The sequence below is a fragment of the Doryrhamphus excisus genome, chromosome 1 (genome assembly GCF_030265055.1).
Source record: "Doryrhamphus excisus isolate RoL2022-K1 chromosome 1, RoL_Dexc_1.0, whole genome shotgun sequence".
In the NCBI taxonomy this organism is placed as follows: domain Eukaryota; kingdom Metazoa; phylum Chordata; class Actinopteri; order Syngnathiformes; family Syngnathidae; genus Doryrhamphus; species Doryrhamphus excisus.
This window is the reverse complement of record NC_080466.1, coordinates 29,455,528-29,481,481: the sequence shown is the minus strand read 5'-3', so window position 1 is coordinate 29,481,481 and position 25,954 is coordinate 29,455,528. Positions and strand designations below refer to the sequence as shown.

Below are 25,954 nucleotides of genomic sequence, written 5' to 3'. Positions count from 1 at the left end.
ATGCACACCAAATCTGCTTGCCAACCACCAATAAACAACAGAAGAAGAAAACCACGAAGAAGAACGCAGTCTGACAACTTTCCGTTTGAGCGGGTACAAGATACCTCAATCGGATTGGGGAAAGGAATATTCCACCCCTGGGAATCCCATTATATATTCATTCGGATTGGCACTTTTCTTTGGGAATGAGGTGTATACAAAGGTTACATTCATTCCGTTTCAGCAAATAACCCGAATGGAATTGGAATATTTGGGTCCATGTATACATGGCTAATGAATGTAATGCTAAAATGTTGTGATAGAAATTGAATATACTCCAGTATATCGTTTTGTTGTGTGAACTCGGTATATAAGTTTCTCATGTAACTAACAAATGTACTCAGAATCCAGTTTATCATTATGTCATGAAACTAACAAACGTGTTAAGAGTCCAATGTATATTATGGGACTACACCATTGTATTGTCAGGACAAGTTCTTATGAAAATTTACAAGCACCTGAACCCTGTTAAAAGAAATGTGCTGCATTCAAATAGCGACTCAACCAAACTGAAGATGCATATTTTAAAGGGCGCAAACCTTATCCGAGCACCTTTTCATTACCTTTTTAACAGGGAAGTGAAACAGGAATCAAACTAAACTGTCTTAACCGTAACTTAAACCTATCTACGATGCAATCGTGAACTGTTACTGTCCACTTGACTTAATAAAAAGCAAACGAGGACAGCAGAATTTCGACAGTTCGGAGGAGCGATCACGAGAGTGTGAGCTTTGCTGTCCCTCGCGAGCAGAAAAGACGAGTTTTGTTCTCTTTGCAAACTGAAAAGACTTGTCTTGGTGATCTTCACGAGATTTCCCTGACAAATGTCCATGTAAGTCAATATTTGGACTATCGCTATAACAAAACAAGGCGGTGGGGAGGAAACGACGGGCGCTGTATCTGAGGAGATCCGCCTTTCCATGTTCTGAGTCGCGAGACACACAGGCAATATGGAATAACCTCCAATGAACGAACTTACTGAAAGAAAACTGAATACCGCTTATATAAACCTTGCACAGTGATCATTTCCAATGCTGGGTATCTTATCTGTATTCTATGTGACACAACATGCTGGAGGTCAGTGAAGTTCAAGGACTGCACACTAGTATTGTAATGTCAAGCCTATTGTTGTATTTTTATTTTATTTCTATTAATTGAGGCATTTGCCACTGAAAGAGTGCTAACCTTCTCCAGTATTCCGTACACAGCCCCATCTGCCAGGACATTTTCTTGGCATTTTACGGTCTCTACAGACTCTGATAGAAAAGTGTCCTTTTGAAAGATGTACACGTATTCTTTGGGGCTAAAATGCAGCGAGTGAATGGGTGAAGGTCATGCCTATTGGGAGGAAATGTATAAAAGCTTTGTGTGTGTTTGTGTGTATGGCTGGTCATTTCTCCAGCAGCAGCAGAAGGACATTGTGTCTGACTGATGGCCTCTGAAACATGAAAGCGTATCAATAAATGATATTTCCACCCTATCCATCAGCACTGACGGGCAACATGCTCACATTTTTATCTGTTCCATGTTATCTCACACACAAACACTTGCGTTGTCTGAACGGTATATTCGCAAGAACACCCACACGGACCTGCAAAGCCAGATGCTGGGCACAAATATTCACCTCCCCCTTGTACACTGCTGCGGTGCACAAAACACAACAGTAAGAAATCAATCTTATTCAACAGAGCATGAGGGTATTGACTGAATTTTCCTCGTCTTATGTTTGTATGGTCTCAGAAGTGAGGGCCCGCTACACTTCTACCGCAGTACATCTTACGAAAATAACCTTCTGCAAGTAGCTACTAGGTTTTACACTTCTTTTTTTGAGTTTTATATGCCTTTTAAAGTAAGATTACCTGAACATGAGCATCAACACACCATGACCAAGTGTCTCGATTCCTCGGAACTGATAATCTAGAAGACAAAATCTTTACGGAGGTATTGTCATTTCCACAGTGAGAAATGTATATACTTACTATACTACTACAGGTTGTAGAAGAAGAAAAAATCCAGCAATTTGGGCAACCCCAAAAATTGCACGGCCAAACATCAGTCGATTTTGACACAGTTTTTGTGAAGGTATTGCCATTTTCACAGTGAGAAACTTTTATATACTTATTATACTACCACAGATTGTACACAGTTCTTGCAGTTTTCATACAAAGTCTGCATAGAACGTATCAGTCGGTACGTCTGAGCAGCCTCAAATTCCGTGTGTTCCTTTTACAGGTTGTAAGTTGGGTTTGTGATGATCTTTTTCAAGGTCACCACAACAACATTCTTCACAAAGAAAAAACAACAAAAAAAATCCAGCTATTTGGGCCCCAACAATTGCACGGCCAAACATCAGTCGATTTTGCCTGCTACACTTCTACCACAGTACATCTTACGAAAATAACCTTCTGCAAGTAGCTACTAGGTTTTACACTTCTTTTGGAGTTTTATATGCCTTTTTAAAGCAAGATTACCTTAACATGAGCATCAACACTGGAGGTACACACCATGACCAATTCTTGCGATTCCTCGGAACTGACAATCTAGAAGACAAAATCTTTGTGGAGGTATTGCCATTTCCACAGTGAGAAACGTGTATGCTTACTATACTACTACAGATTGTAGAAGAAGAAAAAAATCCAGCAATTTGGGCAACCCCAAAAATTGCACGGCCAAACATCAGTCGATTTTGACGCAGGCTCAATGTAAACATCATCCCCGAGGCATTCACATCTGTTGGTTCTTTACATGTAAATTTAGTGTACCATACCAAACTAATACTGCTACAGTTAACGTCATTACTAACCTAATGTGTCACCCTGTAATTGAGTTTGAGGTATTGCAACCTGTATGTGCACTTGTCAGGGAATATCTGAATTTTAAATGTGATATTTAATGTCTTAAACTGAATGCCAGTCCACATTTTGCAGTCAACTTCTGTTTGTGATGATCTTACTCTTACTCAAGGTCACCACGACTATGTTCTTCACAAACAAAAACAACAACAAAAATCCAGCTATTTGAGCAACCCCAAAAATTGCACGGCCAAACATCAGTCAATTTTGACACAGGCTCAATGTAAACATCTTCCCAGAGGTATTTAACATTAAATGTCATCTGTTGGTTCTTTACATGTACATTTAGTGTACCATACCAAACTAATACTGCTACAATTAACGTCAGTACTAACCCAATGTGTCACCCTGTAATTGAGTTTGAGGTATTGCATGCTGTATGTGTACTTTTCAGGGAATATGATATTTAACGTCTTAAACTGAATGCCAGTCCACATTTTGCAGTCAACTTCTGTTTGTGATGATCTTACTCTTACTCTTAGTCAAGGTCACCACAACTACGTTCTTCACAAACAAAAACAAAAAAAAAATCCAGCTATTTGGGCAACCCCAAAAATTGCACGGCCAAACATCAGTCAATTTTGACTCAGGCTCAATGTAAACATCTTCCCCGAGGCATTCACATTAAATGTCCCGTCTTAAACTGAATGCCAGTCCACATTTTGCAGTCAACATCTGTTTGTGATGTATGCGTAATATTTTGCAATAATGGTGGGAGGAAAAAAAAATCAATAAAGTCTGCAGTTATTTCCATCCCTCTGCCTGTCTTGCCTCTACAGATTAAATCATTCACAGCATTAGATAATGCCCGTCTGTTGTTACACTAGGTTTTTCAGACCAAACTACTCCCATAGCCCTGCTGACATTATTACTCTATCTATAGGACTCTACTTCCAAATGTCAGCCCATGCCCTGAGGAATGTCATACAACCTCAGTCCGAATATTAGATGAGGAGCGAAGCCATGGTGGGGCATTGAAGCTGTGCTCAGTTATTAAAGACCAGACCGGATTCAAAAAGAACATTTGCAGCGTTCTTACCTACTGGGTTTATATCGAGAGAATTGCCACTTTGTTTGAAAAAAAAAAAAAACACATGCAACCACAATTTCCATTTCCCGGAACACAGTGGTAGGATGCATTTTGCTATTACTTCTCCGTCGTTTTAAAACCACATGCATTTTAGATTTTGGATGCTTTTGGAGCCCAAATCTGAGCACAACTTTAAGATCGATGCAAGTCGCAGCTGCCAGCCTCAGAGGAGAAAGGCAATAATATTTCCCACGATTATACATAACATCATTACTTCCATTACACCTCCAGTGTACGATTTGCTCTTGCCAAACCATATTACAAGCCACATTGATCATCGCTGATATATAATGTTCCTAGCTGCTGGTAATGGCAATTTTCTGAAATGCATGGCTACTTTAGAGATTTTGTTTGGGTTCCCTGTTGTGTCATTGTCAGAAAAGACCCATTCCAATTTATTATATTACATACACAAATATTACATCTTAAAAAGGATCATTATCAGCGATGCTAGCCCTGTATTTACTTGGTATTGGATCAATACCAGGAAATTTCTTTGGCTCCATCCCACCATTGGCAAGGACTTCCATGCAAACTCTTTCGGATTTTCCCTTCAGGGGGTCGCCACAGCAAATCAATCTCGTCCATCCAACCTTGTCTTCTGCATCTGTCTCTCTCACACCAACTAACCTCATGTCCTTCATTTCTTCTCTGGACATATCCTAACCATCTCAGTCTGGTCTCTCTGACTTTATCTCCAAGGCCTGTAAACATGTAATGTCCCTCTGATGTACTCTGTTCCTGATCCTATCCATCATGGTCACTCCCAATGAAAATCTGAGCATTGTTATCTGTGCTACCTACAGTACGGATTCATGTCTTTTCCTCAGCGGCACTGACTCTACACCAATCAACATCGCTGGTCTTTCCTTTCATTTTAGCTGAAACTTACTTATCCTGTTTCCATGCAAACAAGCTGCGAAAATATTAAAAATATCCTATGAACACAGTTGGAACTCAGACATGAGACATTGTATGTGAACTGAGTCAGCCTTTTTGCATACATTTTCTACGGAAACCAAAAAAATACACTTAGCTAACTGTAAGGTGTCACTTTATTGGAATGACTTAGCAATTTTCTTTGATGTAGCTGAGACTTGGCAAACAGTGATTGCATGTGGAAATCAATCACTTTCAAAGACATTACAGGACGTCACAGTGGCCACTCTGTCTTTCTTTATCGACAGCAACAACCAGTGAGTCATGATCTCGCTCACTAATTTGCTTCAGAATATATTACTTCAGTCCCACCCAGTCGTTAGCAATTCACACGTGCTTGACCTATTCCAGATTGGTGGTGGGTCAATTTGGGACATCTGACAGCATACAGTATATCATGTGGCATCGGTAAATCCAGCGGTTGAATGCTTGTGTGGGGGGGTGTCATTCAGCATTTTTTTTTTTAACCTGGCATTTTCCTCTATGGATAAATAGTCTGTATATCTGTTGTCAGTTTCTCACTTTAGACATCAGTGAATCAAGCAGGAGAGACTGTTGCTTTTGTACATTGGCAGGCCATCCATCTGTCATTGGAACTGAACTGTCTCGGTCATATTTTATCGTCTTCCTGGTGCCTGGTATAACTGCAACAACAGCCGGCCACCCTTACATGGCCTCCTTTTTAAAGTCTTAAATCAAAATGTATTCATCTGTGTGGACAGTCATTCATAAACTGATACCAGTATAAAATTCAATGGGACCCGTGATGGTTCTCTGAGGATGCTGAAGTAAGTTCATTCATTCAAATCATTTGATCAAACTCTATTTAATGTGTTCGATATGATTTGTGATTTTTCACAGAGATCACGACAAAGTCTTCTTTTGGTATAAACCATGTCTTTATAGCCCAAGGACACAATATTCTGTGTGCCTTGACTGAATCAGTCAAAATTATCCTTTTTCAGAATGCATTTATACCATAATTGCAAGGTAAATTCTTGAAATTCCTCTCGGTGGGTGTCCATCTGCACTTTGTCCTTTTTTGAAAAAAAAAAAAAAATCACTCGGATAAATGAACATCCAGCAGCAACACAACATTTTGGCATGACTGCTATTTTGATGAAAAATGTACTGATAAAAATATACCTTAAAAAGTGTTAAACAACATATTTAAGTTAAGCTAGTTAAGTGGATAAATCATGTCAGGGACCTCTTAAGCCTCTAGCACTCTAAAAATATGTACTGCAGTACATTGCAGTAGTACATGTTTTCAGTGTCAACACCATTTTGACAGCGACAGAAAGTGGGCAGATGGACACCCCCACAGGACAGCCCTCCCATTAAACCCATCCTTGTACCGTTGACCCCGCAGGGCCAAGAGGACTCCATAATGGGTCTGCGAGTTTATGTGGCACGCCTCCATTGCCATTTATCAGCCATGACAGTTTATATCATGTGCACAATCTGTTTATATCCATAATTATTACGCTATCTTCTGGATCATGCTCTGCAAGGGCTTGACAACATCTGTTTGGGGCAGAAAGTTGTCGCTGGAGAGGTTAGGATGTTATAAATCGGTGATATATCTATCAATAAAGACAGTAAAACCTTTAAATGATATTTTATTTTTATGGAATTTACGCTTGAAGTTGCATGACGTATTTAGCTGTTTTATTATGTATATTTTAATGCACTGTAATGTGTAACCTACACAGTACAAATCTATCTGATGCAATGGATTTATTCTTAATTGATTCTTGGTTTGATTTATTCATGTTTAATAGATACTTTTTTAATTAACTACGAGTTAATTCTTTTAAGTAGGTTACACAAATCTGCAAAAAGTTCATATTAATCAAAAATGACAAGTTAAATAAACTGAAAAGACAGATAATGCAACTGGCCATCAACATTTATAAGTAAAACTTTTAAGAAAATTTCAAGTTCTAAGTACCTACAAATTCTTTTAAGTAGGTTACACAAATCTGCAAAAAGTTCATATTAATCAAAAATTACAAGTTTAAATAAACTGAAAAGACAGATAATGCAACTGGCAATCAACATTTATAAGTAGAACTTTTAAGAAAATTTTAAGTTATAAGTAACTACGATTTCTTTTAAGTAGGTTACACAAATCTGCAAAAAGTTCATATTAATCAAAAATTACAAGTTAAATAAACTGAAAAGACAGATAATGCAACTGGCAACCAACAAGTAGAACTTTTAAGAAAATTTTAAGTTAACTTTACTTATACCAATTAATTATTTTGAGCATTCGGATTTACAGTGTCTTAAGTTGTATGTAAACTATGTTGTTAAGTTAATCTTAATATAGCCATAGTTCAATTTAATCAAAACATATTAGTTAAAAGCACTCAAAATGGAACAACATGTTAAATGAACTCAATTAATTATTTAAGTCATGAGAACTTTGAGTAGGCATAGCTTCATTTATTTAAGTACTTTGAACATTCTAGGTTTTACAGTGTGTGATGACGGCAACACTTTCACCAGGAACAGGTTATTTGTAATTCAATTGCACTGAAAAATAAAAATTGGTTCCAATGTGAACAACCAGTCCAACGTCTTCTAAACAACAAACCAAAAAACACCACACAGCCGTGATTGATAAAAAAAACAAAATGCCATATAGCAGAATGCATGAACAGATCTGCAATATTAAATAGTCTAAAAAGAAGACTAGACTATAACGAGACAGTGTGCATACATATTCTTGATAGAGCGGAGTGAGCGAGATGCAACGTAATAGCATAATGATATTAATGAGGCAACATTCATCATGCAGACTCATCACTTAAGTTGATGAATACCAGCAATTTAAAGAAGAGACTCAAGTGGAACATGCTTCTTGCTGTGCAGAAAGCTAACCTTTTAGTCTATTAATATGGAAAAAAATAAAATAAAATCACATGAACTGATATCACAATGCGGATTATTTACGACAGTAAGCAAAGCAACAAAATAAACCCATTAAATAAATTGTTTTGGCATATGTTCATAAGCAATCCTTCAATCGTTTGCGATATTTATTGTAAGTGCAGACTTAAATTACTCAGATCCATAAGTTGTTTCTATAATTGCTAAACAGTGATGTTTGTTATGATGGAGAAATAGTTATATGGGTTAAAGTTGATGATAATTTACAGCGGGGGTCTCAAACACGCGGCCCGCGGGCCAGATGTGGCCCGCAGGACACTAGTTTGAGGCCCCCACCTTGATATGAAAGTTTAATGTTAGTGCGGCCCGCGCCAGTTTGATATGGATGCTGTATGGTATCATGTACCCAGAGAAAATTATTAGGTTTGATTCATGTTCATGTTAAAGGTTAAATAACTGTTAATAGTTATCCTCCCTATCCGTGTGGAAGTGGTAAGTTTTTGGCTATTTAAGTTGAAAGGAAATAACTTGGATGCTACCGTTTAGGTCGCTAGCTCTCTAGTTTGCGAGTTAGCATGTGTCTCAAGACGCTGCAGTTGCGCAATATGTTGTAAATAAAAACAGTATAAATGTGACTATAGTCGTGTTTTGTCATGTCTACAGGGCTCTAATAATGCTTTGTTCATTTTAATCTGAAAAAAATAATTTGTCTACCCACCAACTATATGTGGTTTCTTAAGTTTTTATTATTTGCCGTTTTATTGTTATTATTATATTTATTTATTTATTACTGATTAATTGATTTTCTTTATTCTTGATTTGTTTATTTATTTTTCATCTCATTTTGTGTAGAAAAATGAAAAGTAAGATATTTGAGAACAGTGGAATGTTTTATCAGAGCTTTTCTTGTAGAAAATTGGAACCAAAGCAAAGTTTATTCATTTTTCTGTTTTTAATAAATGTGTTTTTTTTGTTTTTTTTTTTAAACCTGATGCGGCCCAGCCTCTCCCAGACCCGAGCTCCAGTGGCCCCCAAGTAAATTGAATTTGAGACCCCTGATTTACAGCATCGAATGTGAGTCATATTATCTGATTCATCTAATAAGACAATCTTTTTCATTTTCAACAGGAGTGGAAGCTGAATATTTTTCATCAACAGACAAAACTGTCATTTAAATTTGTCCTCGGGCCAACATAAATATCTATTGCTGAGTGCCAGTTTTTTTTTTTTTTTTAAATGAGACCAAAGAAAACAACAATTATAAAGAATTAATATTTTCAAAGTAGAAACCACTTGAAAATATGCATTTGAATCTTTTCATAGTGAAATAAAAACAGCAAAACTAAAAAAATATTTAAATGTATAAGGATCAATAAAGCACTCCCTAATCTAAGTGTATTTCACACCTCTCATGTATTCGGCCATATGGCTGTTTTCATATTTAATCAAACGCATTTAAACATGGTAAATGGTAGTGATTACACACCTGCCAACATTTAAAGTGACAGTCATTAACAATCCCCTCCACACAAACACGGCAACCACAACAACCACTCCCACCTTTTCAACCTGAACCTTTTCAGCTGATTGAGTATGATAATATCGATATTTGTTTCATTGCATTGCAAGAGCCAATCAAAACATTTAATCGTTATTGGTATTCATTCATTCATTCATTTCTACCGCTTATCCTATCCCAGCTGTCTTTGGGCGAGAGGCGGGGTACACCCTGGACTGGTGGCCAGCAAATCACAGAGCACATATAGACAAACAACCATTCACACTCACATTCATACCTGTGGACAATTTGGAGTTGCCAATTAACCTAGCATGTTTTTGGAATGTGGGAGGAAACCGGAGTACCCGGAGAAAACCCACGCATGCACAGGGAGAACACGCGAACTCCACACAGAGATGGCCGAGGGTGGAATTGAACCCGGAGTGAATGAATTTTAGAGCCCTCTAGGCATGAAGTAACACCCCTATATTGAACTTTATACTCATATTACCCAATATAGTAGACATAATAAGAGAAAATAAGACGTTTTTACGCAGCATGGCGGACCAGTGATTAGCACAAGGGCCTTACAGCTAGGAGACCCGAGTTCAATTCCACCCTCGGCCATCTCTGTGTGGAGTTTGCATGTTCTCCCCGTGCATGCGTGGGTTTTCTCCGGGTACTCTGGTTTCCTCCCACATTCCAAAAACATGCTAGGTTAATTAGCGACTCCAAATTGTCCATAGGTATGAATGTGAGTGTGAATGGTTGTTTGTCTATATGTGCCCTGTGATTGGCTGTAGAAAATGAATGAATGAATGACTAATTTAGACAAAAAGGAATATGTAATTCCTCTTATCAGTCCATATGTGGAATAGTCATTTTGTAATAACCTACCATGAGCTCATACATAAACTAAACTGAACGACCTCAGTCAGGTGGAGAACCATTCTCCATGATCTGTAAAACTCATCATATGGAAAGAATTTCCATAAATCACTCAAGCGCTCGAGATGCGCATTTTCGCACATTTTGACTAAAACTGGCTAGACTTTTTTTTTTTTTTTTTTCCCCAAGCTTCCCTCAGGTGCTTTTATTTCATCCACCACCACTTACACAAGAAAAAGCCAAGAAAGAAGGTAAAAAAAAAAAAGGTCCAAAATCAAAGACTGCTGATGTTTTGATTGTACATCAGGGGCGCTGACATCTAACCGGCGCTGTGTGACGACTGTGACTTCACTTTTTTTTTTTTTTTTTTTTACATCCCCTGCCTTTCTACGTGGCGTTTCCTGTCAGTCTGGCCTCGCTCGTCTGCCGAGCCCTTTTCTCGTGGCGCTCTCAGCACGTCGGTTTCATCAGTTTGCTCTTCTTCTCTTTCTCTCAGCGCCTCTCTGCTTTCACCTTCCCCTGCTCACGAACACATCATCCTTTATTCTGCTATACACTCGCCGATTCCTGCAAAAGCAGTGGGCGTACTATGAGACCCATTAGTCCAATATTCCGGTGTTGAGTGGGGACGGTGACAAATGGATTGGGTGGTGATGCGGGTTGTGAGTCTCTGTGTGTGTGTGTGTGTGTGTGTGTGTGTGTGTGTGTGTGTGTGTGTGTGTGTGTGTGTGTGTGTGTGTGTGTGTGTGTGTGTGTGTGTGTGTGTGTGTGTGTGTGTGTGTGTGTGTGTGTGTGTGTGTGTGATTTAATGGATGGTTGTTAAGTACGTGTGTGGTATGGAGGTGCATAGAGCAAAAGCGGGGATTGATAAAGCATAGAAGCTGATGGGTGGGTCTTATAAAGTGGGAGATTAAGCGTAGTGTTAAGTGTCTGTTGCATATGAGTGGGTGGGCTGAAATGTGTAGGACAGGGGTCTCAAACTCAATTTACTTGGGGGGCCACTGGAGCTCGGGTCTGGGTGAGACTGGGCCGCATCAGGTTTTCCAAAAAAAAAAACAAAAAAACACATTTATTAAAAATTTTTTTTTTTAAAAACTTCGCTTTGGTTCCAATTTTCTACAAGAAAAGCTCTGATAAAACATTCCACTGTTCTCAAATATCTTACTTTTTATTTTTCTACACAAAATAAGATGAAAAATGAATAAATCAAGAATAAAGAAAATCAATTAATCAGTAATAAATAAATAAATATAATAATAATAAAACGGCAAATAATAAAAACTTAAGAAACCACATATAGTTGGTGGGTAGACAAATTATTTTTTTCAGATTAAAATGAACAAAGCATTATTAGAGCCCTGTAGACATGACAAAACACGACTATAGTCACATTTATACTCTTTTATTTACAACATATTGCGCAACTGCAGGGTCTTGAGACACATGCTAACTGGCAAACTAGAGAGCCAGCGACCTAAACGGTAGCCATCAAGTTATTTCCTTTAAACTTAAATAGCCAAAAACTTACCACTTCCACACGGGTAGGGAGGATAACTATTAACAGTTATTTAACCTTTAACATGAACATTACATTACATACAGCATCCATATCAAACTTGTGCGGGCCGCACTGACATTAAACTTTCATATCAAGGCGGGGGCCTCAAACTAGTGTCCTGCAGGCCACATTTGGCCCGTGGGCCGCGTGTTTGAGACCCCTGGTGTAGGAGGTCAGCTCAAAAGCTTACAGTTTGATTTCACTCAACTGAGGCTATGTCCACACACATTTTTTTAAACATAGGATTCACATGGAGTTGTAATGTGGGTGTGACTAGTACCGCAGTGTGTACTGTATGTTAAATAATTTGGCCATTACTGTCCATGTAAACACAGCCAAGTGATGAAACACACTGCTTCAGGGAATATTAACTGTGTTGGATTTGGCCTTGAAAAAACAGGATGTGTGTCAAGTCAGTGCTTGTTTATGATTCCCTCAGGCTGCGGACCAGACCAAAAACATAACCTGATTCATAATTTACACAAGAAAGGGTGCCAGATGAAAAGTTAAGATGACATGAGTGTACAGTCCGTAACAAATGTTATATTATTCCCTTAAACTGACGAATGGGTTGGTAAACTTTGAATAAGCTGCATGGCAGCAATTTTTGATGAACGTTTCCGGACCTTTCCAGACACTGTTTGGACGATAATCCGTGATAAGAATTTATTATACGGAGTTTATGGCCAACCGCAGCACTTTTCCCACTCAAATAAAAAAGCATGGAAAAGTTGAGACAAGGTAAATATACGATTAATATGTAATGTTACTATGGTAACCATTATGTCATTGTATGGTCATATCACCTCGTACTTAAAAATAATAGGTAAAAAAAAATACAAATAAAAAAAAAAAGTTAAACTATATTAGGAAAGCAGGAAGTGAACAAATGTAATAGTTACTGATTGTAAAACTACCAGATGATAAGCTTTGCTTCTTCCTACTCCTTTTGGACATGTGGAACTGTGAACTGATTATGTGATGCATTCAATTGTAATCTGATGCATGTTCAAATGAAATAAAATTTTAATAAAATAAAGAATTACCATTACCATTAAAGTGAAGAAAATTCTGTTTTTTTTCACTTTTTATAAAAAGCTGACATTGGTATGTCTAATTTTGCACCCATGCACTGAAAAAGTGACAAGATGCATACCATATTCTACTTTAACTGGAAAAATGTATGCAAACCAAGGCAAAAAAAAAAAACACGCTAACCAAGGTTCCACTGTATTACTGCCCAAAATAATTGAAATAATTAAAATAATGTGTGTTTTGTTTTATGAGAAAAAAATTTCATCCTATTCCCTCTAAGAAGGCTTGCACACTTCAAATGAAATAAAACCATTCCCATTAAAGTGAAGAAAATTCTGTTTTTTTTCACTTCTTATAAAAAGCAGACGTTGGTATGTCTAGTTTTGCATCCATGCACTGAAAAAGTGACGAGATGTATACCATATTGTACTCTAACTGGAAAAATGTTTGCAAACCAAAGCAAAAAAAACACACGCTAACCAAGTTTCCACTGTATTACTGCCCTAAATAATTTTAATTATTAAAATAATTGATGTGTGTTTTGCTTTATGAAAAAAAAAATCATACCATCCCCTCTAAGAAGGCTTGCACATTTTGGGAGGGGCTTCCATGTGTCTCCTTTTAGAATGGGGAGGGGGGGTGCTTCCATGTTTATATAAGCATAGACCACAATATTCTTTGTGTCTTAAAAAAAATCAAAATCGACTAAAATGGGTTGTTTATTTACATTTTATATTCCTGTTGTCCTCCCGGGGTATGCTGGAGCCTATCCCAGCTGTATTTGGGCGAATGGCGGCTTTTGTAAAACATTAAAGTTAAACTACAAAAATAAATTCTAACTATTTTGGGAAAAAGTTGTACACCTGGCATAAATAATACAGGATATAAATAATACAAATGGTAATGTTTTCTGACAAGGGACATAAATAAATTGTCACCGGATGAATAGACATATTTATTAGTGAGATAAATGTCTTTTTTGTGTGTAAAGTTTCAAGCAGCAGAGCATGGCACCGGACCGAGGTGACGGCACATATATATATATATATATGTATATATATATATATATATATATATATATATATATATATATATATATATATATATATATATATATATATATATATATATATATATATATATATATATATGTATATATGTATATATATATATATATATATATATATATATGTATATGTATATATATGTATATATATATATGTATATGTATATATGTATATATATATATGTATATGTATATATATATATATATATATGTATATGTATATATATATATATATATATATGTATATATATATATATATATATATATATATATATATGTATATATATGTATATGTATATATGTATATATATATATATATATATATGTATATGTATATATGTATATGTATATATGTATATATATATATATATATGTATATGTATATATATATATATATATATATGTATATGTATATATATATATATATATATATATATATATATATATATATGTATATATATATATATATATATATATATATATATATATATATATATATGTATATATATATGTATATATATATATATGTATATATATATATATATATATGTATATATATATATATATATATATATATATATATACGGTGTCTCTACGGTGGTACAGTGTTGAGTCTGAAGTCTGAAGAGCTTCTCCTGCTCATTTGTGGCTCGTTTATCACTCTTTTACAGCTCTGGAATGTTCCCGTCTTGCATTCAGACACATCCACCAGCTCCACAATTCACCACACTGATGGATTGAGAGCTCAGTGAGTGTGCATTACTGCATGAATCTGTGTGGGCCACTGCCATCTCTCACTCTTTGCATGGTGGACTTCTTTTTTTTTTTTTTTTTTGTCTGTCTGTGCATTAATCCCCCCCCACACCACCACCACCACCCCCTCTCACTTATACACATACAAAGACCTCTCTGTTGCATTTGGAAAATGTATCACAGTTCCAAGCCGAGGACGTGACAGGACAGGTGTGAAAGGCTAGTGGCACCGTCTGACATGATGATGGGGGGGACAGGGGGGGTAATGTAAACAGCCGAGAATGTGATTCATATCACAGCAACTCATTTAAAGGAGGACTTTTAGACAGGCGAGAGGTCACACACATTGTACTGAAACTTGATCTCTGTGACAATCGAGTCGCACTTGTGTGTTGCCTTTTCAAGCCAATTGTTATTGTCCGTCAACTTCCTATGAGAGGAATGGACTCTTTTAACCTGGCTTGGGATGAATGGAAACTCATAATAACTAAGAGTTTTGTTCATAAAACATAAGGTAATATGAGAAATTATTGAAGACAAATGACCACATCGAGTACTCGTATGCAGCGAAACTATGGTTTTTCATGTGCCCTGATTTTTGATAACTTCATCGAGGCCTTCTTGACACACAAGCATACACGCCGATATAGGACAATTGCATTTGTAGAACAGTTACATATTCATTCATTCGTTTTCTCACGCTTTTCCTTACGGGGGTCGCGGGGGTGCTGTACAGAAAGTACATAGAGGAGCTCCCTTCGAGAAAGTGAAAGTTAAGCTTAAGCACATCTCCTTGCCAGTACTTTTCCATCACTTATATTTAACTGGGGTGGCATATTTGTAAATATTTGTGTCGGGCTGCACGGCGGTCGAGTGGTTAGCCCGCAGACATCACAGATAGGAGACTAGGGTTCAATTCCACTCTCTGCCATATCTGTGTGGAGTTTGCATGTTCTCCCTGTGCATGCGTGGGTTTTCTTCGGGTACTCCGGTTTCCTCCCACATTCCAAAAACATGCTAGGTTAATTAGCGACTCCAAATTGTCCATAGGTATGAATGTGAGTGTGAATGGTTGTTTGTCTATATGTGCCCTGTGATTGGCTGGCCACCAGTCAAGGGTGTACCCCGCCTCTCGCCCGATGACAGCTGGGATAGGCTCCAGCCCCCTCCACGACCCTTGTGAGGATGAGCGGTAGAAAATGAATGAATGAATAAATGAATTTTCGAGCCCTCTACACATGAAGTAACACCCCTATAGTGAACTTTATACTCATACTACCCAATATAGTAGACATAATAAAAGAAAATAAGATGTTTTTACGCTGCATGGCGGACGAGTGATTAGCGCGAGGGCCTCACAGCTAGGAGACTCGAGTTTGAATCCACCCTCGGCCATCTCTGTGTGGAGTTTGCATGTTCTCCTCGTGCATGCGTGGGTTTTCTCCGGGTACTCCGGTTTCCTCCCACATTCCAAAAACATGCTAGGTTAATTAGCGACTCCAAATTGTCCATAGGTATGAATGTGAGTGTGAATGGTTGTTTGTCTATATGTGCCCAGTAGTCCATGTTTTTATTCAGGATTATTGTGCCTGTTGCAAAATAACCTCAAACCTCCCATAAAAGTCTGGTGCTTGTGTGTCTCACCGGGCATTACAGTAGCATTACTGATACCTAGTGACCAGTGTAGAATACTACAATGATTTTTTAATTCAGGCCAAAAATTAGTAAATGTTGTGGCATTAAATGAAAACACATAAACTAGCAGGTTATATACACCTTACTTACAGGGACAGCTGAGATAGGCTCCAGCACGCCCGGACCCTTGTGAGGTAGAAGCGGTAGAAAATGAATGAATGAATTAGTTTGAATGAGCTTTTTTGTCACATTTCCTGTTCTTGGTTTTGCATTTTGTCGAGATCCAAAGTTCTATTAAATTCGATTAAGATTTTCATCAGGTCTATATCTTCAGTATGAAACACACGAGGTGATTTTGGAGGACGTCTTGTTGAACCAATGAGAAAAAGCAAAGCAATTGCACCTTGATGAATATCCTGGGCCAACTGGGTCATCTGTTTGGCCTGACAGAGCAAAAGGGCAGGGGGATTAGTCACTTATTAAGCAGGAGAGCTTGCTCTTTAATCACTTGGTATTGGGGAGGAGTTGGAGCATGTTGCCTTGCGCTACTTCTCACCATGTCCTGAATATGGGAGCCCACCGAAAACACACTCGTATATTCATAAAAATTAAAAATTAACTTTAAAAAAACATATGACAGTTATTTATTTTTTATGTTTATTTTGATAGAACAAACCCACCTTAGATGGTCTAATGCAGGGGTCTCAAACTCAATTTACCTGGGGGCCATTGGAGCTAGGTTCTGGGCGAGGCTGGGCCGCATCAGGTTTTCCTGAAAAATGCATTTATTAAAAACAGAAAAATTAATAAACTTTGCTTTGGTTCTGATTTTCTACAATAAAAGCTCTGATAAAACATTCCACTGTTCTCAAATATGTCAATTTTTATTTTTCTACACAAAATAAGATCAAGAATAAAGAAAATCAATCAATTAGTAATAAATAAATATAATAATAATAATAATAATAAAACGGCAAATAACAAAAAATTAAGAAACCACATATGTATAGTTGGTGGGTAGACAAATTCTTTTTTCAGATTAAAATGAACAAAGCATTATTGGAGCCCTGTAGACATGACAAAACACGACTATAGTCACATTTATACTCTTTTTATTTACAACATATTGCGCAACTGCAGGGTCTTGAGACACATGCTAACTCGCAAACTAGAGAGCTAGCGACCTAAACGGTAGCCTTCAAGTTATTTCCTTTAAACTTAAATAGCCAAAAACTTACCACTTCCACACGGATAGGGAGGATAACTATTAACAGTTATTTAACCTTTAACATGAACATTAATCAAACGTAAAAAAAAATTTTCTGGGTACATGATACCATACAGCATCCATATCAAACTTGCGCGGGCCGCACTAACATTAAACTTTCATATCAAGGCGGGGGGCCTCAAACTAGTGTCCTGCGGGCCACATTTGGCCCGCGGGCCGCATGTTTGAGACCCCAGGTCTAATGTATTGCACGCAGCTCATTATCTTCACAGGGTCACATCTCGGAATTGGGGTGAGAACGTGACCTAGAAAAAGCAGGAGTAAGATGACACAAAACAACATGAAAAGAGCTTGTTATTTTTCCATGCAGTACCTCCATCGTGGCCTCTCAATACATAACATCAAGTGTGCTTCTGATTGGTCCTTATGTAAGTCCACTTCTCCCACATGTACCCTTGGTTGCATCTGGAGAAGGTTCCAAATAGCTCATTACCAAGAAGAAGAAAATAATAGTTGTGGTACTTTCGGGAATAAAGAAACTCCATTCAAGCACAGGAAGTGGCAGACATGATATAGTGTCGTAATTGGGTGCAATGAGGATAGTTTTGTTGCCAATTAGTGTTATGACTATATATGTTATACAGTATATAGTTCATCTTATGTGACGTTATATCAGACCTCGCCTGCAGAATTATAATTTGTCTCCGCAAATTTCATGTATTCCAATTCCAAAATTTCCAAAAAGTCGCAGGAACAGCCAACCTATGAAAAAAACTGCGACTTATAGTCCGGAAAATACAGTAGTTTTCCTGAGTTGTTATTGTTGTTTCATGAGGTGTCACTCAAACAAAAAACTTTTTTTTTGGAATTTTGGGTCAAAATCATTTTTTTTTCGCTAAAACCGCCATATGTGCTACAGCTCATTTCTGGAGCCCCACAGTTCCTGAACAACATAAGCACCTCTCCATACATTCCCCGTGATAAGGGCACGCCCAAAGTGAAAAATAAGAGCTCCGAAGCACACAAGGTGATGTCGAACAATGGCATTATAAAAACACAAAGCAAAATGGCATTATATGTACTTTGTTTCTTTGCTTTATTTGCGTTTTATTTAACCTACAAATCTTCATTCATTCATTCATTCATTTTCTACCGCTTTTTCCTCACGAGGGTCGCGGGGGTGCTGGAGCCTATCCCAGCTGTCTTCGTGCAAGAGGCGGGGTACACCCTGGACTGGTGGCCAGCCAATCACAGGGCACATATAGACAAACAACCATTCACACTCACATTCATACCTATGGACAATTTGGAGTGGCCAATTAACCTAGCATGTTTTTGGAATGTGGGAGGAATCCGGAGTACCCGGAGAAAACCCACGCATGCACGGGGGAGAACATGCAAACTCCACACAGATATGGATGAGGCTGGAATTGAACCCGGATCTAATTCGTGGAATAAGAAAAAAATAATTATTTTAAGGAATAAAATGTGCATCGTAACACAGGCCTGCCCAGTGATGTCTTGTCAAATGCACCGTACATTATGAGACAAGTTTATACCAAGTAATTTTAAATACAAACTAATACAATACAAAGAGAGGGTGGAATTGAATTCGGGTCTCCTAGCTGTGAGGTCTGCGCGCTAACCAGTCGACCGCCGTGTAGCCCTAAAACGTCCGTTCATTCATTCATTCATTCATTCATTTTCTACCGCTCATTCTCACAAGTCTGCGCGCTAACCACTCGACCACCGTGCCGCCCACCTACAAATGTGTCTGATCATTTTGCTTGACCCTGTATGTATTATTCATACTGTTTATCCAGGCCCATTTTTCAAATAAATCTAGTTTTAAGTTCAAAATCCCAAACAATCAAATACTCAGACACAAAAAACCCCAAACTGAAACCAGCGAAATGCAACAAAAATGTACACCCGGAAACCAAGGAAGCGTATTTAAAGACAAAACTTCAGCGCTTTTTTGATAAACAATCCCACCTGAAGTCTGGCGCCGTGTGTGGCTGACTTGCATCCCGTCACTTGAGTCTTGAGTCTTGTTGTGTGCAGTTCGGGCATGCATTTTTTTACTGAAACTTTATCCTGCCGGCACTTTAAAGCTTCAAAACAGATTTTTGTGTGAAACTAAAAACCGGAAAACGAGTGTCGACTTGTTGCAGGATGACTCACTCAAGCTCGAGCACAACTGCCATCGACCTTGACATTTGAATCCACTCTGCTCAGGTGTGTTTGTGAAAATGTCAGAAAATTACGTTTTTTTTTTAGTTAGAAACTAAAGAGCTGGTGTGTTTTCTTCTGATAACGTTGTGACAAGCTTCCCTCTCGCCGAAGCTCATCAGAGGTAAGAACATGCAAGTGCAGGTGAAGGGATCACATGACTAAAACAAGACCCAGATATCTGTCACCTGTTACTCGATGACCTTGAAAAGGTCTTGTTTTTATCTTATGTCTACAAAGTGTCTCGAGTGCGGTGGTTTTTTTCGTGCCGAACACGTGAACGCATTACATCGAGGTCGGTGTCATACATCTTGGTTTTCGTTTCTTTATTGTCTGCGTTCAGCTGATAAAAGATCGAAAAAAAAAGCCGTCAGTCTGGAATAATCCAAGCGTGTTGTCGCTTATGCATGACTTGATACCTTCCACTCACTTTTTGCCTGATGTTGCTTCTGTATTGGTACCGACTTCTATATTTTCAAAAGCTTTTGAGCCTCGACAAAAGCAACCACCACATAGAAAGGATAAGCGTTAGAGCTCAATGTAACCAGAACTGATCCTTAAGCATTTGGAGATGTTCTTCTTTGTAAAAAAAAAAAAAAAAAAAAAAACTGCCTGAGAGATACAGCTGTTAATGCCTACGACTTAAAAAAAAAAAAAAAAAAGACTCTGTTTTACGTTTCGATGCTTTGACAAATGTTGGGCTCCGTCGGAATTATTCATGTTTCAGCTTGAGAGGTTCTGTAATGAAATGGATTACTGCCAATGACAAGATTTCCTCTTCATTTTTAAGAAAATGCTTACATGCCAAGAAAAAAGTATTAGTAAGAGTGAAGTGTGATGATGCATGACTATTCCCCTACAGCTTTTTTTTTTATTCTTTTCATTTGAGGTGACAATATGGAGTAAAATGAAACTGCAGCAGTTTCAGGTTAAAAAAAAAAAACATCAATATTTATAGGTAGAACAAATTAAATAAGTTAAAGAAATGGCTTCAGTAGTAGCGTGTGCTATTCAGCACCACTGAAAGCACCTGTCTGAAATAAAAACTAGCATTGTATTACACCCTCGGCACCAAGGGTGGTATTAAAGTCTAGTACCCTCTGGAGGCAAATGATATTGGAAGTCGAACCAGAGATTATAGAACCATAAATGTTATCGAAGACCAGGGGTGTCCAAATGGATGCTATTTATATAGATTTGTGAGAAAGGTTGGTATGAATTTTGGTCTTTAATATTTTTTTTAGTTTTTGTAAATAATCGCAGTAAATGTATGTAATTGTAGTAAAATATTTTTGCATAATTTTATAAATTATATAATTTATTAAAATAATATTTTGTATAATTGTATAAAATATTTGACTTGCCCGTAATATTATGTTTTACCCTATTTGTTTATCATAATATTATGGCTTTCTCTTTAATATGTCAACTAAGACATTATTTTACCTCATAATATATAATATAATATAAAATATAATATTCATTCTTGTAAAATTGTGACTTTTTTTCTCGCAAAAATATGACTTTTTTAAAAAATATTTTGACTTCATTCTCAGAAAAAAAAACATTTCTGCTGTGATATTTTTTTTCACATTTCCAACTAGCTTAACTTCATTCATTCATTTTCTACCGCGTATCCTCACAATGGTTGTGGGGGTGCTGGAGCCTATCCCAGCTGTCTTCAGGCAAGAGGCGGGGTACACCCTGGACTGAACAGCCAATCACAGGGCACATATAGACAAACAACCAGTCACACTCACATTCATACCTATGGACAATTTGCAGTCGCCAATTAAAATTAACCTGGCATGTTTTTGGAATGTGGCTGAGAGTGGAATCGAACTGGGGTCTCCTAGCTGTGAGGCTATTCACTCGTCCACCGTGCAGCCTCTAAATATTCATTCATTTTCTACCGCTTATACTCACGAGGGTGACAGGGTGGGGGGGGGGGGTATGCTGGAGCCTATCCCAGCTGTCTTTGGGCGAGAGGCGGGGTACACCCTGGACTGGTGGCCAGCCAATCACAGGGCACATATAGACAAACAACCATTCACACTCACATTCACACCTATGGACAATTTGGAGTCGCTAATTAACCTAGCATGTTTTTGGAATGTGGCCGAGCGTGGACTCAAACTGGGGTCTCTAAGCTGTGAGGCTATTCACTCGTCCACCGTGCAGCCTCTAAATATTCATTTATTCATTCATTCATTTTCTACCGTTTATCCACACGAGGGGTGCTGGAGCCTATCCCAGCTGTCTTTGGGCGTGAGGTGGGGTACACCCTGGACTGGTGGCCAGCCAATCACAGGGCACATATAGACAAACAACCATTCACACTCACATTCATACGTATGGACAATTTGGAGTCGCTAATGAACCTAGCATGTTTTTGGAATGTGGCCGAGTGTGGAATCGATCTGGGGTCTCCAAGCTGTGAGGCTAATCACTTTACCACCGTGCAGCCTCTGAATATATTCATTTAAAAAAAAATCTCAGTATTACGGTTGACTACAGCTTATTATTAGTCAAAAATATGCAAATTTAAGCAGATTATATGTGTAAGCATTTTCAAGCATAAAAATTGCTTAATTAAGTAAAATACAAATATAAGTCATCCAGGAAACAGGCTGTGATTTAGTGTTACGTCTTCCTTTATTTAGTCCATGTTTTTTTTTTCAGTCCACAGAAGTCTCCACTCTGGCAGGAGGCGGTTCCTGTGGGCACACCTGCAGTTAATTACTGCTGGGCTAATTAGGCTCACTGCTAACAGCTGACTAATGCTGGATGGTTCCTTTGTGTTTGCTGCTACACATTTTGGTAAGTTTAGCATCTCATCTTTTCTTGTTGTTGCCGATGTTTTGGTATATCATGACAGGATCAGGATTGGGTGTGAAACCAGTTCACCGCAATTGATGAGGGAAGACAATAATTCCAATGAAGCACTATTCTTCCTACAATATCCCATTATAATGAAAGGAATACAAAATACAGGGTCAGGCAAAATGATTTGACACATTTGTAGGTTAAATAAAAGGCAAATAAAGTAAAAACATTTTTTTGAAATGTACATATAATGCCATTCTGTGTCATGATTTGAAAAAAATTAAATCAGTTCCGCCGATGCGAGTTCTATTTACCGCTTTATTTTGGTTTCAAAGCAGATCCAGTAGCTGTGAAGTTGGTAACCCATAACAAGATGGTGTTTTGGATCTGGTATGGGATCATGTCTACCAAGATTGAAGTCCAAACGGAACGCTCATTGTGTTGCAGTTACAGATTTGTTTGTTTTGATAAACGTTTACACAATGAAAGCGCCATGCTCATCAGTCCAATTCATGGCAGAAACTGAAGAAGAAACCAAAAACAATGGCATTATATTTACTTTTCAAGTTTCTTTGCTTTATTTGCGTTTTATTTAACCTACAAATGCATCATTCATTCAGACTTCCATCTCCTTAGGGCACAATTGTTTCCGATGTGTGTAAACTTTATCTGGTGGGGGCAGTTTCTGTAGAAGTTGTGTGAATCACTGTATGCATGAATGTAGCATGAATTTATGATTGAACTCCTATTCCCACAGATGACATATAAAGGATAATCTTCAGAAAATCCTACTATTTACTAGTCAAATATTTACTATCTCAAACTGAGAATTCTTGAATTGCCACACGCCAGTGTTGGGGGTAACATTAAAAAAATCCGCTACAATCTGAGTGATCGTGTATTGTATTGTATTTTAAAGGGGACCTATTGTGGTTTTTCAATTTTCTGACTTTTTGGTTTGTGGTTTGCGCATTTGGAAGTGAGCCCTGAAAGTGTAAATTTTTCCGACATGGAAAAATGTATGGATGTGTAGACCAGATACTCTCTGTTTACGTTGCTAGCAATGGCTCATAAAGTGTTTCCTTGGATGTAAGGGAAAGCCGCATTTGTTTATAAAATCCTTAAAGACGCCAACATCAGGCACACATGGTTGGATTTCCTGATTCTCTACCAGGAAAAAAAAAACTGTAAACTGGACTTTTTCATGAACATGGGCCACTATGCAGCTGGACTAGCCAAGAAACCGGACACTTTTCCAACGTTTGTGTAAGTCTTGGAGCAAAAGCGCTTATCCGTGTAGCATTATATAGTGTGCATACAGGGAACGGAGTTGCTAATCGCCATTTCCTACCACAACCAGTGACTCTATCCAACACTGGTCGTCCCGTAAAAAATGTATAATGGCCACATTACAGCTAGCGGCATAACACAGGAAGTCCTAACCACAACGGAGTGAAATACAGCTGAATAGGTGCAGATTCTGGAAGAACTAGAAACCACAACTTGATACAAAGGACAGAAAAATTAGCATAATAGGTCCCCTTTTAATTTTGTGGTTTCCTGACAATATACACGATTACTGCATTGAAGACCTCCCTGCTCCTTTTTGTCAGAAATACTGTACATACTTCCTGAGTCTCTTGCTCAGCGCTACTCCCTTTTCCTGTATACAGTAGATGTTTACATTATGCGCACATCACCAAAATCACCATACCCTGAAGTGACTCGGACTTCAACTGGGCTTTGAAAACATGGCAAAGCGAAGGCACTGACAGGTTTAACCTGCACTTGACTTATAGGTGCATAGCTTTGATTGACGTAAAACAGCCTCATGGTGACAGCCTAGCCCTGTTTTCCTTGCAGCCATTGGATAAGAGCCAGACTGTATTTGCAGAGCAAAACGTCAAAGCGGCAGTGCTTTGACTTAAGAAAAAAAAAAGTAGCATATCCCATACTGTGGGATGATAAACGACTAAAAAAAAAAAAAAAGAATGTTCGGTTATGAAATGTCCTTCAAAGTTAAGATACTTTATCGTTACAAAATATATCTAAAAAGTAAAGCTTAGAAACATTTATTAAAAACAAAAAAATTAAAAAAATTTTGCTTTGGTTCCAATTTTCTACAATAAAAGCTCTGATAAAACATTCCACTGTTCTCAAATATCTTACTTTTTATTTTTCTACACAAAATAAGATGAAAAATGAATAAACAAATCAAGAATAAAGAATCAATCAATCAGTAATAAATTAAATATAATAATAATAATAATAAAACGTCAAATAATAAAAACTTAAGAAACCACATATAGTTGGTGGGTAGACAAATTATTTTTTTCAGATTAAAATGAACAAAGCATTATTAGAGCCCTGTAGACATGACAAAACACGACTATAGTCACATTTATGCTTTTTATTTACAACATATTGCGCAACTGCAGGGCCCTGAGACACATGCTAACTCGCAAACTAGAGAGCTAGCGACCTAAACGGTAGCCTCCAAGTTATTTCCTTTCAACTTAAATAACCAAAAACTTACCACTTCCACACGGATAGGGAGGATAACTATTAACAGTTATTTAACCTTTAACATGAACATTAATCAAACGTAATAATTTTTTTCTGGGTACATGATACCATACAGCATCCGTATCAAACTTGTGCGGGCCGCACTGACATTAAACTTTCGTCTCAAGGCGGGGGCCTCAAACTAGTGTCCTGTGGGCCACATTTGGCCCGCGGGCCGCATGTTTGAGACCCCTGCTTTACATATAATGTAAAGCATATAATTACTGGCAACTGTATTATTGTTGGTATATCTACCAATTTGTTAGCTTCATTGTGGCAGTACATAAAGCAATCATTGGTGGAATTAAAATGTTTCACCTTACAAGATGGTAGTGTCAAGTAACCGAAGCATATGAGCTGTATGTGTAGGCTACAGCACCAAGGAAATAACTGCCCTGGGGAAAATTAATGCAAATGAGTGCTAATGATGCCTTCAATAGTTCAGTGTGGAGCAAAGTGGTGCATTAGCATGAATAGCAGACTGACAAACATCTAAAACTAGTCTGGCCTGGCTAAAAATACATTCGGTCGTACTAATTACTCACCTGGTCTTTAGTGAAGATTGGCATTCAAGAACACGGAGCCTCAGCTTATGTTTCATGCTGCTCATTTCTCTCAGCTTGTGTGGGGATCACCTCATTTCCCCTTCTGCTTATTGTCGACCAGGCGTTAGCCGGTTAGCGGTTTTAAGGTATACCACAGTGTCAAAAAGTCACTTTCAAAACCACTGAAAAAGGCTGCACGATGAATGAGTGGTTAGCATGCAGGCGTCACAGCTAGGAGACCCAAGTTCGAATCCCCCTTCGGCCATCTCTGTGTGGAATTTGCATGTTCTCTCCGTGCATGCGTGGG

General features: G+C 37.8%; 1 protein-coding gene across 2 annotated transcripts in view; it reads left to right on the top strand.

Annotated features, from left to right (window-relative positions):
• The first annotated feature begins 19,690 nt into the window (after window positions 1-19,690).
• flrt2 (fibronectin leucine rich transmembrane protein 2) overlaps window positions 19,691-25,954 on the top strand; it is a 95,996-nt gene continuing 89,732 nt past the window's right edge. Inside the window, exons 1-2 of one of the 2 annotated variants that reach the window (XM_058072159.1) lie at window positions 19,691-19,835; window positions 22,394-22,531. The gene's annotated coding sequence lies outside the window, so the exon portion shown is untranslated. Of the gene's footprint in view, window positions 19,836-22,393; window positions 22,532-25,954 lie in introns of those variants that run through there. The other variant, XM_058072160.1, reaches the window with a different exon arrangement.